The sequence below is a fragment of the Sitophilus oryzae genome, unplaced genomic scaffold (genome assembly GCF_002938485.1).
Source record: "Sitophilus oryzae breed Bouriz unplaced genomic scaffold, Soryzae_2.0 scaffold_1017_pilon_pilon, whole genome shotgun sequence".
NCBI lineage: Eukaryota > Metazoa > Arthropoda > Insecta > Coleoptera > Curculionidae > Sitophilus > Sitophilus oryzae.
In genome coordinates, this window is record NW_022145635.1 from 112,506 (window position 1) to 125,967 (window position 13,462).

Sequence of the window (13,462 nt, forward strand, 5' to 3'; positions counted from 1 at the left end):
TACAACTAAATTATATCTATTTCCCAGTTTATCAATTACCGTTTATAACTTATTTAAATTTACTCTATAGTATTTAATATGTTTTTTCCATCCATTCTATCCTTGTGGGGTTCATCTTTTTTAATCCATTATAGATGATTGTGATATATTTTAAACATACAGAGTGTTACATGGGGGTCGGCATTTCTGATTTTAATTACGTCAAGAGATTGACTCGCTCAAATTATTATGTATTGTCATCTCTCAGCCGTCTTTGAAGTCGTTTTTATCGTATGATATTTTGTTTTTTTAGGTGGCAAAATTTCCAAGATTATTTTAAGATCTATAGAGTTTTAGAAGTATTGTATTATTAAAAAAGTAAGGAAGAGAGAGTAGTTATACAGGAGGACGCCTCTCATACCTCATATGCCGCGGAGGCCCCAAGGAAAACGACAGTTTGTATTGAAATAAAATTTTGTAAGCATATTTAGGTTAATTCAGAACACTTTTTAAAAATATAAAAATTTCTACAGGGTGCCCCCCAAAAAAGTTACATATCAAAGTTGTGTATTTTGTTTGGAGAAAAATAAAGGTGAGTTTTATAAGAGAAGAATATTATATTTTTCACTGACAACTAGTTATTATTATGTGTCAGTTGAAACAAAAAAAATATCAGAAATTTGCCGAAAATACATCAGATGGTATTGATATCATTCCATTAGTTGGCGAATGACCTGAAAATTTCAGTATGCATTAATAGAATACTTAAATACTCTTGATTTTATATAGTCTGTTTTTTTATGGGGATATGTTAAAGACAGTGTTTACAAAATTGGACCTACTATTATCGACAACAGAGAGAAGTTATTGTAGCTGCTTTCGAGGTAGAACTCCATATATGCCTTTTAAAATGAAAAGATCCTTTTGAAAAGACAATCATTTTATGCAGTTAACAGGAAAGGAAGCATTTTGAGCATTTGATTTCATCTAGCTAATTTTTGTCACATAATAATAGGTTTATATCTACTTTTAATTCTGTAATAATTAAAATATGTTTTAAAGGTGTGTCTTTTTATTACCGTTGAGTATTTTACTCGTTGAATATTTAATTAAGAATTTAATTATTGTTGGTGACAGAGTGGTCGAACTGTATCCAGGAAACTTCGGCAGCATATTCTATAGATAAAAATAAGTAAAAAAATTCGTATAAATGTATGTCCTGAAATGCTTAGTTTCGGAGATGCAGGATGTAGAACTTTAATTTTTATTTCGATTTTTTTCCAAATAATCTCTATCGTGTCTAATTTCCATCACGTCTAGGAGTTTTTTGTAGGTGCTATTTGTAGGGGGCGCCACCTACATGTGTTTTAACTGTTTTGAAGAGTAATAAATCTCGTCTGTACCTGTAAAAAACTACTGATTTAAAAAAAATGCATTTGCTTGACTTTTTACGTAAAAAATGCCTCTTGGTAAAAATGGCTACGAGCAACCGTTCCCAAGATATTAAGAATGGAAATAGTCAATATACGTCATTATATTGACAAAAAATAAACACGTTGAGTAGATAGTTATTGGACTCAAATAATAAATTTGGGAAATTTTTATTTTTTAAAACTAATCAAGAATTTTTTTTCGAAAAAATTATAAAACAGTTTCTGTTTTTTCGAACTTTTGGCATTTCGGACTTTTGGCTCTGTCGTTTCGAACTTTTGGCATAAATACATTTGAAATTGATGATCTCAGTATAATAACTATTTAGTCAACATGTTGATATGATGTCAATGATGACAAATATTGATAATTTCGATTCCAAATATCTCAAGTTCATTAACCGTAGCGGTTTTTACCAAGAGTCCTTTTTACGTAAAAGACGTCGTAAATGTATATTTTTACTCAGTAATTTTATACAGGTACGGACGAATAGTTATTAGTCTTCAAACCAGTAACAAAATATGTAGGTGGCGTCAATATCAAATTTCTCATGTCAAAAAAATTCCAGAAACCAATTTTCACCCAAATGTTGACGTTACTTCATAAATTATTTGGCAAAACGGTCCTTGGCTCCCGCCATGCACCTTCTGCTTATCCATTTTGGCTTTTGACGGACTCTGAGCTTATCCCTAATTAATTCGTGAGGTCTCTAAGACGATTTGAGTGACATATTTTAATGTAAGTTGGGTTTCTTCTAAGGGATTTGCTTCCGAGAAACATGTTTATTCACCCGAAGAGACCTTAATACCAAGAGACCTTTTTACGTAAAAGACGTCGTAAATGTATATTTTCTACTCAATAATTTTATACAGGTATGGACGAAAAGTTATTAGTCTTCAAACCAGTAAAAAATATGTAGGTGGCGCCTTCTACAAATAGGAGTCATATTGACAACAATATCAAATTTCTCATGACAAAAAAATTCCAGACACCAATTTTCATCCACTGCCGAAGTTTCCGGAATACAGTTCGGACCACCCTGTAGATTGAAAGAAATTACACATTTAATCTCAAAGTAATTTCAATTTAAGGTCCAACTAAATACAAATCTCTCATCCTCAGTTGCTCCAGCAAACGCTGATGCAATGCTCAAGGGTAACTGCATAGTATAGATAACCGTAAAATCTAGCAATAACAGAAGAAGAAGAGGGAAATAATAGTAACAATTTATTTAACAGCAGACTCGTAAAAGAAACTGTGCAATTCTGGATTATTGTCGATGTAGAATTTTCTTCCGCCTGTTTGTACGACGAGAACGAGTTTTGAGTTTATGAATTATTATAAAACCATGTTCTTCCGGCTTTATTGCGATGTCCAATGAAATTTAGAGTATAAGCATAAGGTAATGGTGGTTTTAAAACAAAAGTATTCAGAATAGATGAAGTTTTATTAGACAACATGTCTTCAATTTTAGAATCGAATTTGAGATAATAGATGTAAATAAATAAATATAAATAAATGCCTTTATTATCAAAAGAATTTTCAATTTGTACACAAAGGTAAACTAACAAACAAAGTAAAAAAACAAGGTACACAAACAAACAAACAAAAGATAATACAAAACATTTTTCAAATAATATTGTCAGTCTTATTGTTAAAATAAACATTTATAAATGTTTATAATGTCAAAGAACAAAAAATAAAAATAATATTCAAAAATATTTAGCTAGTTTATAGTAAAATATCAATGACCTCTAAATAAATTCATTTCGATGGCATTAGTAAATATAGCAATAGCAAACATTAGACCAGTGTTTACAAGATCAAACATGATTTTCAAAATACAATTCATTTACGGCGTAGAAAGCCTTGTCTAGTAAATAAGAGTTCAATGCTCTCCGAAATGAAAAAAATGATGTTATGGATTTGATTTCAAATGGCAGGTGATTGTGCATTTTTTTCGAGTTGTATAATATTGAACTTTTAACTAACTCTGAGCGTGGGGTAGGTAGATAAAGATCTTGCTCCGCGTTCCCGAGTGGATAAGTGTGAGATGGCCTTTCTTGAGAAGCTGATACATGTTTACGTATTAGGCAAACGGATTCAAATATAAATAAGGAAGGAAGAGTCAATATTTTTAATTTTTTAAATAAGTCCCGGCAATGAGTTCTGCTGTTTAATCCCAGTGAATATCGAACAGCTCTCTTCTGGAGCCTGATGCGGTCAAATTGAGTCGCACAACACGTACCCCAGAATGGAAGGGCATACCTGAGGTGCGACTCAAAAAGTGCATAATAAACAGTTCTAGCCACTGACAAGTTAAGCTCCTTAGAAACAGACCTTAATGCAAAACAGGCAGAGCTCAATTTTTTCGACAAAGCTTCGATATGTATGTCCCATTTCAGAGAATTGTCCACAACAAGCCCTAAGAATTTTACAGATTTGACGACGTCAATAGTGGTGTTGTAACAAAAGGCTGTAACGAGTTTTTATACGACAAAACTTTAGTTTTAGAAATGTTGAGACTCAGGAGGTTCGAATCGCACCAAGATTTAATGGTAATTAAATCATTTGATATAATCCTATGAAGTGCCGTGATCTCCAAGTGAAGCTAGTCTCGTCCGCAAAAAGACATATTTTGCCGCTGATGTTTATGTTAGCAATGTCGTTAATAAAAAGAAGAAACAAAATAGGGCCTAGTACTGAGCCTTGTGGTACTCAACATTCTATTGGCTTGCTAGAAGACAACGTGGTATCCACCCTCACAAGTTGACTTCTGTTGCTCAGATACGACTTAAACCATTCTACAGATGATCCCCTGAACCCATAGTGCTGCAGTTTATTAATTAAGATCTTATGATTTACACAATCGAACGCCTTAGAAAAATCACAGAAAATTGTTGCTGTAGATAACAACAGTTCAAAGAATCGTCCGAATAGAATAAGATCCCAGAGCGATCAGACATAACTTATTTTCACAAGGATGAAAAAAAGTTCGTATAAATATATGTCCTAAAATGCTTAGTTTCAGAAATACAGAGTGTAGAAGTTTCATTTTTATTTCGATTTTTTCTAAATAATTTCTGAAGTAACGTCAATATTTGGATGAAAATTGGTGTCTGATTGTTTTTTGACATGAGAAATTTGATTTTGATGTCAATATCACTCCTACTAGTAGAGCGCGCCACCTACATGTGTGTTACCTGTTTTGAAGCGTACACCACAGATTAAAATTATAAAAAGCATTTATGAATTTTGTTAAATAAATAAAATGGTGTGATGACTTGAAAGGAGAATCAATATGTTTCTTTATAAAAGAAACAGGTACTTCATACTCTTCTAAACTTCATATTCTAAACCTCAGCAAACTCATCATCTGTAAATTACTGCATGCACTCGGCCACGTTACCGAAAAAGACATTATGATCTTTCTAGGGTTCTAGAATCTTGATAATATCTTCCAATTTATTTATCATTTTATAACTAATGGAGTACTTTAAATATGTCTTCCATGTCACTTTGTTTTTGCAGAACTTCGAATCTTCAGTAGATTTTATATCAACATACTAGTGGTATCCACTACTCGTTGAGTGTAAAGTTTAGGTTGCAGACTTCGGTAGATTATCTGAGGGGCAACATTTACCTGAATATTAAGTCAAGACCACAAAACTGGCCATTTAGAAGGTGATTATATTTTTTTTTCTGTGTACCTAATCAAATTTCTATATACCATTTGGGAACAAGTAGAATGCTCTGAGGTTATTGCATTCAATGTTAACTCATTTTTTTGACCTAACAAAAGTAATTATTTAAACTTTTGTATTCCTCTGACACTCTATTTTCTGGTAAAATCTCGAAGGCTTTCCTAAGAACATAACAACATATAAAATATAATTAACACAACACGAAATTAATAAAACGGTTGCTTTTGAACACCTTTGTATAAACTGTTAAACATACAAAACACTTTTATGTGCACACTATTTGTTTTCCTTTTTACAAACCAAACAAATATTATTGCGTTATGTAACAACTTTGTGTGTCGATCGAAAAATGTACGAATATTTTCTGTTATCAATTATCACCATATCTATTAAATATATTATGTAACCACTTTTATTCTCATTACCTGATTATGTTCTAGGATGTCCTGAAATATTAATCCTTAATTATAATAAAGAGAACGTTATATCTTTATATGAAACAGAAACAATATTTTTGAAGTCACTTATTATTTAGATTCAGTTTCCTTTCTTTTCTTTTTTTCCTAGTTTAAAAATATTATTATAAATAATATTGTGGTATATAATAATATTCAATTATTATAGACATTCAGAATAAACGTAACAGTATAAGAGTTAATATACATATTTTAGAATTTATTTTTAGATATTTGCAGTTCTGTATATAATATTATAACCAGTACATATTATGTATCGGTTGCTAACTGTTAATATTCCTTAAAAAAAATCCAATGGGATTAACATAAAGTATCTACCTTATGTTAATATACCTTTTACCTTTTATATCATTGTTACTATTATCATATTTATATATCTACCTAAGATGGTGATCGATATGCCTAGGAGAGCGAGCAGTATGCCGAAGAGGACAAAATCATCTATCTATATATCTATCTATTTACCTAAGATGGTGATCAATATGCCTGGAAGAGGGCGGTCAGTATGCCTGGAGAGGGCGATCAATCTGCCTATAGAGGACTGTCAGTATGGCTGGAGAGGGCGGTTAATATGCCTATCAGTATGCCAGGAGAGGGCGGTCAGTATACCTGAAGAGAGCGATCAATGTGCCTAAAGAGGGCGATCACTGTTTTGCCTGAAATGGCGACCAAAATTGTGCCTCAGATGGCGATCACTGTTTTGCCTGAGATGGCAACCAAAATTGTGCATCAGATGGCGATCACTGTTTTGCCTGAGATGGCGACCAAAATTATGATATAGCAAAACCAATGGGTTATTTGAGGGTCTCGTTCCTATTTATTAATTATTTTTATTTTTAACTAATTTACCTTAACTTTTGGATCATTATATCCTCTAAACAGACAATTCCTTTTCAAGAAACTTTGACCCAAAACAGACCAACAATTCATATGGTCTACTGGAGCCTTCAGTATCGGTCCTCAAGTGTCGTTTTTCTATGGTCATGTCGTTTTCTATTTCAAAAGTACTGTGGACAACAGTACTGTAGACGTGTACTGTGTTATCCGGTGTTTTGTACTATTGAGACTTCGATGTATAGCTTTCTTCTAAAGATACCACTCACAACATGATTTTTTTTGCGATTGGGATTTATAACTGAGTATCTGAACTTGGAACAGATAAAACTTCACAAAACACCAACACTAAATGTTCTCAACCACTTCTGATGTCGTCGGGCACGTTACGCGTCAGAGTTACGCGAGAGATGCGCTACGCGTCAGAGTTGACAATACAATTTCTACAAATAATAATCTTAAACCCCCACTCGGTGGCCCTATCGATCCTTCTCCTGAGTCAGCGGCGCGCCTCAGCCAGCATTAACGAGTCGTTGTAATTTTTCCTATAGCTTGAAAATTTTTAAGTGCAGGCTAGAAACACTTGCATTTTTGGTAAAAATAAGTGGAATTGAGTTGGTTTTCGACAGTGGTCGGGCTATTAGAACTCTGAATTCAAAAATCGATATCTCGAAATCTATTAGAAATAAGTGATTGCAGTTTTTTCAAAAACCTTCTTAATATTTCTGCTGTATTTTCTTCGTAGACAGTAAGTGAAAATCTTTATCAATAAAAAAATTACACGAACAGGAAGAAAACAGTGATTTGAATATTTTTCTTCGTGTTGAAGAAAATAAAAACAATAGCTTACGTCTGTTGGGGAAGGTAGTAGGAAAAAACTACAGCACTATTCTTCGCTTAAGATGAGAGAAAGAAGAAATTGGACAGGCTTTAGAAGACGTCGTCCATAAAGATCAGGAAAATAACATAGAAAATTGGATTATGTAATGTTGTCAAAAATGCAGAAAATATTGTTTATATATTCTCGCTCTGTAATTTTTAAACGTGTTTACTGAAATTGAAAAGCGCACTCGTGTGGAAAACTCAGTGTCTATATTTCAGTGGTTGGTTTCTTTAATATTTCCCGCCGTAAGTGTACACCGAGAGAATAAATAAGGAGAGATGGTAAAAAAGCGCGCAATATTTCGAGTAATCTCAAAGGGTGGTTGTGGTGGCGCTTTTCGAGGATAAATGCTCTGCTATCTCTTTTCCTCGTTACATTTAAATTTTATTATTATTTCCGAATGCGATATTGCCACTTCCAGTGGCAGAATATAAGCAGTCTACCATACATTCGAAAAATTGTCGGGAGGAGATATATAATTTGTAAACACAGCCTGATTACTTGCTTTGCCCTTTTGCTACATATATTTTTCAGTATATTTCTTTACCAGCATCTTTAATAAAAGATTCTTCTATGAATTTATTTATGTCAATTAATAGGGTATTTTTTAAGTCTAACATTACAGGGTTTATGACGGTTATGGGTTGGAACCTTTAATGTCACAACAGTAATAATTCACCACAATAACCCAAACACTTTACTTTTGCACTGAACTTTTGTGTTTCTCTAACCACGTTAGTATCATCAGCAAATGATTAAAACTGAATTAATTTAGTAGAACTAAATTTTAAAAAAAATATATATTAAACTAACTATTATTATTATCTTATTAAACTATATTAGGCGTGCCCAAACTAGCCAAGTGAGTCAAAATCAACCGACCGTAACAATTAGTTACCGGATCTAGAGCAATAGGAACAGAGAATTGGAAGTAGGGTTCAGAACCGAGGAATCCCGGTTATTTGAAGACATCAATGAACCGGGACTCCAAATTATTAATTCCCGGTTCTTTCGGTACTTTCAGGACTCGGTAATAATAATTAAAAACATATTTTTTGTTACGTGTGAAAGACTTTTGATACTGTCTAGTGTCGAAATCGAACTTTTCGAAACAAGTAGTGATGCTATCTCTTACTGTTCCTACTTCGAAGTTATATTGAAGTTTCTATATAGAGTTTATTAGCAACTATTGAAGTTTAAATATGTTATTTTATTATTTAGTATAATATTGTTGAATTATTAATTATTGTATTAGTTATATTTTTTTTGTGTTATGTTTTTATAGGCATTTGTATCTTTAAATAAAATGTTATTTTTTTTTTTCAAATTTAGTTAAGTTGGTTTCGAGGTTGGTTGATGTTGTTTGATGTAATTTTTAAGCTACCTATGTGTTTTCTTTTTTTTCTTCGCTTGTGTTCATTATTTGTGTTCATGTTTACTTTATCATGCCTTAATAATTTGATATTATTTTCATTTGAAACTCAATTTTTCATCGGTTTTACTTTTGAGAACTGTCCCTTGAACCATTCTTTCTCAACCATTGAACGAAAATATTTTTGTTTCAGAAATTAATACTACCAATTAGGGTTCAGATCTTTTTGGCCATCACAGGACCGGGCCTCGGTAACAATAATTGAAAAATTAGTTCTTTCTTACGTGACAAAGTCCTTTGATACATTCTAGCGGTTGAAATCAAGTCTTCCTAATTAAGTAATGATGGTATTTCTTATTGTTCTGGCTTCTTTTCTCTTTTGAAATTCCTATAATATTTATTATGTTATGTTGTAATAGATATTTGCATTTTTAATTCATTATTTTAGGGCTTTTGTCTCAAATTCAGTTAAGTTGATGTGAAATTTAAGCTACCTATACTTTTTTCTTTACTTGAGCTCATGTAAATTTTTTCATGACTGATAATTTGATATTATTTTCATTAAAAATCTGTTTTTTATCCATTTTACTTTGAGAAACCATCTCTTGCTTTCTGATTGATGAACTGCACCACCATTGAACAAAAATTAGTCAGTACCGAAAGTACCTAAAAAATGGAAAATCCCGGTTCCTAAGAGGCGCGGTACCGAAATTCCCGGTTCCGAAAAACAGCTCCGGTTCCGGAAATCCTAGCTGGAAGGAATCAGTGCAAAAGTGGTTGCAGTGTCTTGGTGTATTGTGGTGAATTAGTGTTTTATTTTGCCGACTACATCAGCAAAATAAAACTGTTACGTAGAGATTATATTGTCATTATTTTTCAATTTAGACACCTACGATGTTTGTGACTAAATTATTTTCTAATGAATAATGTTCTTCTACTACTAATTATATTCTAGTATTTAAATACGTAGTATACTCCCCTAACCTTGGACTTATACTTAGTTCCGACTTTATGAATAATTTTCATGCTCCAATAAGCTGGCAGTAATGGCATAGTATTAACCGAGATTTGGCGTAAACAAAACAGTATCTCTTAGAAAATCAATAGCGGAAGCAATACGATACAATGTTTTTGACTCAAGATTAAAAACATGAAAAGTATTAAAATTCAACGTTATATTTAGGACCCTAATATATATTAATAGGATTATTATTTTGTTCAATGAAAATATATTGTTATTCAAGAAAATCACGAAATATTAATTGAAAATATACAAAGCTCTCTTAACTGCAAAGGAGTTTATAATTAGAACTCTAATACTTTTGAAGTTGTAAGAAGTTTCTGAATTAATTATACCTCGTTAAAATCAAACTTTCAACATGATATTTCGTTCATTTTTAATGTAGGTTAAATCATGTTTTGCAAAAAATGCAAGTAAGAAGTATTTTCGTCTGTTCTTTTGTGGGTGAATTTGTTCTGAATTATTTAATTGATTAGAATTTTTATAATTTTATTAGTTTTTTAGTATTAGTCGTTATCAGATATTTATTATTTTTTTTTATATATTTAGTTTGTGCTATACAGGGTAACAATTTGCAAATATTTTCAGGGCCGGTAGATCTGGATAAAAGAAACATATTTTGTCTTTACGGTTTTTCAAATAAGTCCAAAATAACCGAGTTATTTCACTTGCTATTATTTTTTGCTTAAATTTTGAGACTAGATCTTTTCTGGGTTTTCTTTCTAGTAAATTTAATCTACTACCTATATTGCCATATTATCAAGAAATAATGTTTTTTAACTAAGAACTGAAAAAAAATCCAAAAAATTTCAAATTTGCAGAAAAAAAATCATAATCGTGTTTTTGGGGTCAAAATATATTACTCCTAAAAATATTTACGCTTATTTAAAAGTCATCCTATATTTTTTTTTCATTTATCCAAAGCAAATATATACAGGGTGAGTCTTAAGTAAGTGCAACTATTTTCAGTACTAGTAGGTCTCAAGAGGAACATACTTTCATCTAAGTCCAAAATAACCAAACTATTAAAGTTTGAAAATTTAAATATTGATTTATATTTAAAAAATTTTGAGAGCCACCGTGTTTTTTCAGTTTTATAAGTTTTTTTTTCATAATATTTAATTTTACATATAGAATGTTTGTTTATAGTTTTATAGTGCAAAATGAAATCACTCAAACCCTCCCTTGTCTTTTAAAACCGTCCTTGGCTCACGTCATGCAGCTTCTGCTTATCCATTTCGGCTTTTGACGGACTCTAAGCTTGTCCCTAATTAATTCGTGAGGCCTCTAAGACGATTTGAGTGACACATTTTAATGCAAGTTGGGTTTCTTCTAAGGGATTTGCCTCCGAGAGACATGTTTATTCACCCGAAGCTAATAACTAAAGCGTCTATCTGCGCAGCTCTATGGATTTTCTCTCAAAAACTTAAATCAAGATTTAAGGATAATTGGTTTTTATCTGTATTATTTTGTTATATGTAAGAATTAGTTAAGTATCAATGTGAAATAAAATACATAAAACAGATTGCTAAAGAGAAAATATTATAAAATTTACAATTTAATTAGTGGTATATAAAATCTTGAGAGTTATTGAAGTGAAACTACTTTACGCGCGATGAAAGTAAAAACTCAAGGCCGTGACACACCACAAGTAAGGATCGCACATACACCAAAAAACATTTGATTTAAAGCTAAGAAAAACGTTATAATAAACTTGATACTGTACCTGGGTACCAATATCCTCTGGCTGGTGTGTAAAAAGTAAATTTTCATGCATATTTTCATCGATAGGTTTCTAGCTTCTGAATAACGGTCTAGGTAAAGCATTTAGCTCATTCGCTAGCTCATAATTTTAATTATTAGAGTTAAGCAACTCGCATTTTCATTGGATGACATCGTCATATTTATTTCAAACCAATAATCAACGAGAATATTCGTATAGTTTAAGAAAATTACTGTCAACCACTATAAATATCAATTGTTGGTTAGGTTCAAAATATTTTCTCTTTTTAAATAAATTTAAGCGTTAACATTATTAGGCATTTGCATAAAAGTGTGTATTTTGCGGGGTATTGAGGAAACAGAAAATGTACAGATTTCAGAAATAAATTAAAAAACATTTATATTAAAACAGCATTATATGTCACTTATTCAAGCATGTTCTTTAAATCCTCCATTTTAATAGCTGATAGTAAAAAGTCTCACTTCAAATATGCGCCCATAGTGCACACAGAATTTATTTTATGGAAAAAATTCTAATAAAATTTGGCCTAATTATTTGAAATTTATTTTCGAAAAGCTCTAATATAATATAATTTTTTATTAACTCGAATTATATTTTCTACCTCCCTTAAATTCTCATAAATTATTTTTTTAATTCAAACCAATTGATGGCGGTTATGAAGTTTGATTGATAAAGTCGAAATAAAAAAATCGAAAGAACGAGATTATTTTTTTTTATTTCTGTCATAATTCTAATATTACGACCACTCAATATATAACAGAAATAAAAAACCAGGATTTTTATTAAGCTCCAGTGTTACGGTCAGATAAAAAATGAGGACATTGTTCGTAAAAATGAAAGGCATAAAATCAGTAATGTTAATTAAATATGACTAACAAAGAATGATTGGTATTTGAAGAGGTGTTTATTCATCTTTTTGTACATGAATATGACAACGTTCATTTAAAAACAAAAACTAAACAAAGGTTATACAGGGTGAGTCTTAAATAAGTGCAAATATTTTTAGGTGCGCTTGTGGATCCCGATAATAATATTTTCTCTTTACCGTTTTCCCAAATAAGTTGGAAATAACCGAGGAGGGCCTGCGTCACTGTTGGAATTACATGCTAGATTACATGTACATTTTCTTGGCAGCCGTTGGCGTGAAACCGGCGCCACACGATGTGTCAAGTACCTTCCAACGTTGGACACATGAACATTTGCCACATCGTTTAGGAGACATACTTGTGAATTGCAATATTGTAGAAGCATATGCCAAATGAAATGTTCCAACATTGGAAACAAGTAGTGAGTCTTAAATAAGTGCAAATATTTTTAGGGGTAGTATATTTTAACCCCAGTAGTAGATTAAATTTACAAGAAATAAAATTTAGAAAAAATTCAGTGGTTCTCAAAATTTAATTGAAAAAATTTTTTTTTATGAAATTTTCAAACTAAAAAAAAAAGGTTATTTTGGACTTATTTGAAAAACGGTAGAGAAAATATGTGTGTGTACTAGCCCATGTGTACTAGCCCTGAAAATATTAATTATTATAATAATATTCGCCTTGTATATAGCAGACATAGGCCAGTCTTCTTCACAGTCATTAGCTGTCGCTCAACACTAAAATGATATTTTGGCAGTACATATATGTGTATTTTTCCCCCAAGTGAGACACCCCTCGAAAATAACAGAGACATTTATTTTTACCTGAAAATTATAAAAACGCTATTTTTCTACTGGATCTTTTCTGGGTTCTGTTTCTTGTAAATTTAAGCTAATACCTATGTTGCCACATTATGAATATATTATGTTTTTTAACTAAAAATTAAAAAAATTCACCAAAAATTTTCGAAAAAATTCCAATTTTTTTCGCGAAAAAAAAAACTCATAGACGTATTTCTGAGTTGAAATATACTAGACATAAAAAAATTGCATTTATTTAAGACTCATCGTGTATTTTAATATGTAAAACTATTTCATAATTTACTACGCAATGATTCACCTTTTATAGCAAATATTATATTACAATGAAATG